Genomic DNA, 6000 nt, shown 5'->3' with positions numbered 1-6000 from the left:
TGCTGGTGTAAGTCACAACACAAGTGCTTGTGAAACACGAGGCTGCTCAATGCAGAGTATCAGATCTGGGTGAGATTCAGCCACTCTCCTCTTCCAGAGCAGCACTCTTGGGTCAGAGATGCTCCATTCTTTCTGAAGGTGCCCAGTGACTGCTGGAGCTCATCTGCCATCTGCCTTAGCCCTGTTTCAGATGCTGCAGCTCCTTGCTGTGTGTTTGGTGATAACCTGGCAGGGCAGGAAGCAGAGGATGGGGGACATGCAGGCTGTGGCACCTGGGGGTGACAGTCATTTGCAGAAAGACAGAGGAGCATGAGCTGGCAGGATGAGACGTGATCCAAACCACTGGTTCCACACTTCTCTAGAGGAGCCATCCCAGAAATCCAGTAGCACCCATGGGATTGTTTGCCTCAAAAAAGGCTTCAATCATGTTCCAGGGGCAGTTTCTAAGATCACCCATAAAATGACTTCACCTCTGCAAGGCAAACTGAGGGTTACAGTCCCAAGAGATGAGGAACCTGGCCTGTAAGAAAATTTAAAGTATCAGCTTCGTTGATCTCGACCAAATGGTTCCAGTTCCCTCAGCCTTTGCTCCTACACTCACCAGCATTCTGTTGCACCTAAGCAGGTTACAGCCTTTGGATCCCATTCAAAAGAAATGTGTCCAGTCTATGACTTGCTCTTCTTTCCCCTTCCCTCCAGCCTTTTCCCTGCTCATCCAGCTGGAGATGAGTCCAGCTGTGAAATGACCACACTCCCAACACAAAGCAGGGGCAGTGAGTTTTCCCTCTCATGGGTGCCCATTCCCAGCCAGAGGGTTACAAACTGCAAGGTTAGATCATAAGTAAAACAGGGTGGGAACTTCCTAGCAGAGCAAGGAAGCCTCTCAGGGCAGTCCAGTGCAGATAAACAAACAGTATATTTCAAACGTGACTGATGTGGAGCCCCAAATATCTGAGGCTGGGTACCCTGAAGCAGAGCCCTGAGGACCAGAGGCCCCTCTGAAATGCAGTGACTGGATCTCATGTGAAAGCAGAGCGCAAAGTGACAGAGCCTGGCTGTGGTTTTGCAGCTGCACTGGCCTGGGCGATGAAATCAGGCCCAGACAGGAAGCAGTTTTCCTCAACAGTAAGTTGCTATTTTTACCCATCTCAGTTCTCCAATCAAAGAGACATTTGGAGTCCATGGACTCTGTTCTGCTGCCTGTCAGGACAGCACCAATGTCTGGAGTGGGGCTGGGCAATGAGCACTGCTGGCTCCCCTCTCTATCAGTATCCCTCTGCTATCTCAACACACCCCTGATCATCTCAACATCCCCCTGAAGATCTCAACTGCCCCCTGGTCATAAACCTTGCCTCCATAGGTCAGACCACTCAGGCCTGAAGCCCAGTGGCTGCATCTGCCCTGTGGAAGAGGACAAGTTGGATTTCCCATGGATCAAAGAGCCCAGGGCGAGCACAAGAGGCTGCAGCAGCCTCACCAGCCACTGACCCTGCTGCTGCACCACCCAACACTCAGCGTTAGCCTCCAGGAATTACGGAGGAGGAGCTGTAGGGCATGGATGTGTCCAGTGCTTTCCTATCTCAGCTGCTATGTGAGGATCTCATGTTGCTATTTATATTTGGAGGCGATGGTTTCCTGCAGCTTCTGCGTGTCCTGGCCCTGGTCACAGCCCTGGCTCCCACTCGGGGCTGCAGCTGGGTTGGGCAGTGCAAGCACGTCCATCTGCCACTTTGTGCAAGGTGACAGCTCTGTTTATTCCCCAATTCTCCTTCTCCCCACCCCACAGCAGCGATGTGGGTTGAGGGAGTGGCAGCACTTCCCAAATCCCAGAGCAATAGATCTGGAGTGAAGTCACGAATAACTGCTGCTTCACAGGAACGAGCTGGAAAATAGAGCTCGGAAGGGGGAACAAGCTGTTTATGCCAGAACCGCTGACATCCAGTAACACCAAGAAGCAATGAGGGGGAACATTACCGTCCCCTTCTCCAATGGCTGATTTTCTCCCAATTTCAGTACTTGTCTGTGGGAACTGTGAGCTCAGCTGGAAGAAAGTGAAGTGAGACAGGCAGGGGTTTGCAGCTCTGGCAGCAAAGAGCCCCTGGCCCCGAGTCCCACCGAGGGTGAGGCAGCTCCCTGCGGATCTGTGCCATCCTCCTCCCCACCAGGCACCATTATGGGCTCTATTTCAGCTCTTTGCTTGATGTCTGTGCACATGCAGTGACCAGAACATCCCATTACTCCTCCCCAACACTGTCACTGTCCTTTCCAGCAGATGTTTAATAGCAGAAAATGCTCTGTTTCCAGCTCTCTCCAACACTCCAGGCCCAGCTCTGTCTCCCTTGCTCACTGAGGACCCTGCCACACTGCATAGACAAATTGGGAAGCTGAAGACTAGACTTAATGAAAACATATAAATTAACATATGCCTCCTAGGGGGGTTGTTAGGCTCAGCTCATTAGTGGTTTAAAGCATATCCAATGCTCTAAGTTATTTATTTGTTTGTATTTTTGCAGCTGTCCTTAGTTTTCTTAGGTCAAGTAGAGGTGTGAGGTCCAAAATAGCATCGGGATGGCTGAGCTTATGTTTCCAGCCCTGAAAAAACAATGAAGTGCTAATAAAAAAAAAAGCCTTGTGAGAAAGATTTCACTCCAAAGTTCTTTGCAAACAACACACACAACAACATGGAAATGCAGGAGCCTCTGCTCCCCGGGGAGGGGAGCTGCTGCCAGCTACTTTGGGAGGAGAAGTGAAATCTCAGTGGCCTGGAGAGAAATTTTGGACACGGATACCAGAGTAAGAGAAGTCAGTGGATCTTTTCTCTCTGAGCATTGCAGCTCAGCTGGGCAGCTGATGGGGTCAGAGGAGCCTGTGCATCCCACCCTGCTGGTCACTAGCACTGAAGGCAGCTCTGCCTGCAGCAGCGCTCTCGGCTCCGGGAGCAGCCCCAGCCCCTGCAGTGCCTCTCTCCAGCTGGCACTTTAGCCCAGGCTCGTTCTCTCACTACAAAGCAAGGGGTGCATGTTCCCAAAACACAGGGACTGTGCTTGGGCTAGGGGAGCAGCTCTTCCTCAGGGGAGCTGCTTTGCCTCCATACCTTGCCCTCAGAAACAAAGAGATGCTTGAAGCAGACCTGTCCCACTTTGAAGTGCTCCTCCCTTTCCCAGCTGAGCACAGCATTAGAAATCTGGAAGTGCAAAGGGATAAGTAAGGCTTAGAAGCCTCAAAAAATGCTAGAAGAGCTGTCACCCCTCTCTAGAGTGCACTGAGCCCAGCAGCTCCTGCACTTCCCTGTGCAGGCTCTGAAAGAGAGAAGATCTGACTTTTCCTCCAGTGGCAGTGTTGGAGTGGACTGGCACGTTTGCATCCTGGAGTGGACAAATAATGAACAGTGGTTAAAGATTCCCATTTCTGCAGGGAGCTGAGACAGTTCTCCAATGGGCTTGGTCTCATTTGGTGACAACACCACTTGTTTGAGGTCTGCTGGATGAGCAGCAGCACTGAGGGGTGCAGGCAGCATGAAGGTGCTGTAAGGGCAGGGCAGCACGTTCCCCTTTGGGTGACAAAATCAGACTGGTGGTTCAGGCAAAGCCTGCAAACCAACTGGGAGCTTATGAGAGGACCTTTTCACTTGTTTTGGTTAACTCCACCAGGGACAGGCCATCACTTTTAAGCAAAGAAACTCCACTAAAAATAAATGACACCTCAGCTTGTGATGCCTCTCCATTCCTGTGTATAAACACTACTGGGAGGTGATGGAAGAACAAACCATCAAGCAACACTCTGATGGAAACTTTATCCCTAAAAATTGCCCTGAGCACAGCAGGAATTACTGCTCAGTGTCCTACCTTTGAGAAGAGGTCAGGGAGAATCTTCCCACTAGATCACTCTCTTTCTACAGCAGTCATTAATCGCAACCCTCTTTGCCATCAAGAGAAAAAAACCACATCTTTAGGGCCTCAGAGGTAAAAGACACTTTATCACAGTGTCCAGTGATGGGGTGACTTTTTGAGCAACATTGGGGCAGTTGGACTGTCCCTTCCATTTAACAGGAGGCTTTTAACAAGCAAAACCCTTTCCTCCCCTGGCGCTCCTGTCCCCACTTCCACCTCACAAATTTAATCTTAAAAGTCACTAACAGTGGTGTCAGCCCAGGCAAAACTATGACTCCATGAAAGCCACCAGGATTCCCTTTTTTTTGGTAGAGCCAGAATCCCACCAGCCAGATTTCAGATGGGCAAGAAGAGGTTCACTCTCAAGTAGGAGAGATGCTGTTTGGCTGCAGGAGCAGTTGAGGAGACCACAGGCAAAGCTGCACACCCAGGCAAAGGCTGAGCCCCATTCCTACAGGCAGGACAGGAGCTGGGGCAGCCTTATCTCACACTGCTCAAACTCAAGCTCATTTCAGGAAAGTGTTGTTGTTTTGATCCTTCTTCGAGGGAATGAGCTCAGATGAAACTGAAGCAGGTGCTAATTAAAACCAGAACTATTCTTCAAACTGGGATTTTAATTACTGTAAATATATGTAAAGGAAAGTTGCAAAGAAAAATAGTAATTTCTTGTGCTACCTGCCATTTTCACTTGATTACCATCACACTTTTCTGTAGAGCAAAAACATCAGTCCTTCATAACAAACTCCTCTCTTGGGGGCTAGTGTGAATTGAGAGCTGTGAGGCCCTGCCATGGGTTCCAAAACTAGCAGCATAATGTCTGTAACAGACATGCTACCTAATTAAATTGTTAGGGAACAGGCTTTTATATCTTTAACACCTAATTTACTATTGTTTCTTTGAAAGTGTTTGGCTTCCCTGTGGTTTTTTGTGCCTCCCGTCTCAGTTTTACGATAGCTTTTAAGTTTTTTGTGTGTGTTTCTACTAAATAACCATTTTGGAAGTTTTGTTAGGGTCCCGGCTCGAGTTGGACCGAGGGAAACAAGGGCCTGTTTTACTGTTGTTCATGCTGGGTGAGTTACCACTACTGTGCTAATTATGTAATTACCCTATTTTAATAGCTATTGTACACTACTTTATTGCTAACAAATCTGATTTCCTCTTTCTTTGCTCACTGATAGAACAGTAAAGACACAGGGACACACACAGACATTATACAACTCCATAAACCTCAGCACCAGAGCTGGAAGGACTCTAACCATAAACAAGCATCTTCAAGGCAGCAGGTTTAGCCAAATCTACTTCACACTAATGACAATATAATTCGTGCTTATTGGGAAGACACAAAATTGAGTTAATTTCTCAAGAACCAAGTGTTCCACAGCTGTTGCTCAGGGAGTGTATAATGTGCTCACCACAAAAATCAGGGGCTATACCTGATGTTTGGACTGCGCTGTACCAAAAATGAGTAATGAATGTGTTAATCAGCTACTTCCTCCCTTGTATTTGTGGGGGGAGGAAGGAAATATTTGGGCCCAGAGAGGTGGGGGAACATATGTTCCAAAATATTTCTGAATTCTGCACAGTCATTTGGAGACCATGGCTGACAGGACAAGGTAGGGTACTCAGGGATATCAGAATGCAGATAGGCAGGATGAAAAGGGGAAACGTCTATCCCATACAAAATTCAATCATAATAGCAAAACCTTATTTTTCTGCTCTCCTTGTCTTTTCCCACAGCCAGACCCAGGTCTCATTCCCAGTTTATCTGAAGGAGAACCAGTCTCCAGGCAAGTAAAACATACGTTAAATTCAGCTGGACTTTCAGCAATAAGTCATTTTGCCTGCTCCTTTCCACTGACACTGATGGGCCCCAGTGCCCTCCTCTGCACCAGGAAGATCCCTGCAAACAGCAGCAAGCTCTGACACTTCACATTCCTCCTTAAATCCATCTGTTGCCAGCATATCCACCAAAAAATTGACAGCAAGAAACATTGCATTAGGCTGCTGGTGTGCTAAGACCACTGTCTATCATAGTGAGCAATATTGGCTCGGCTCTCCCTGCGCTCGCTCTCTGTCTGCACCCATCTGCTGCCTTTCCTCTCCTGCTCGT

Source organism: Ammospiza caudacuta, chromosome 16 (genome assembly GCF_027887145.1).
Source record: "Ammospiza caudacuta isolate bAmmCau1 chromosome 16, bAmmCau1.pri, whole genome shotgun sequence".
Taxonomy (NCBI): Eukaryota; Metazoa; Chordata; class Aves; order Passeriformes; family Passerellidae; genus Ammospiza; species Ammospiza caudacuta.
This window is presented reverse-complemented; position numbering follows the sequence as displayed.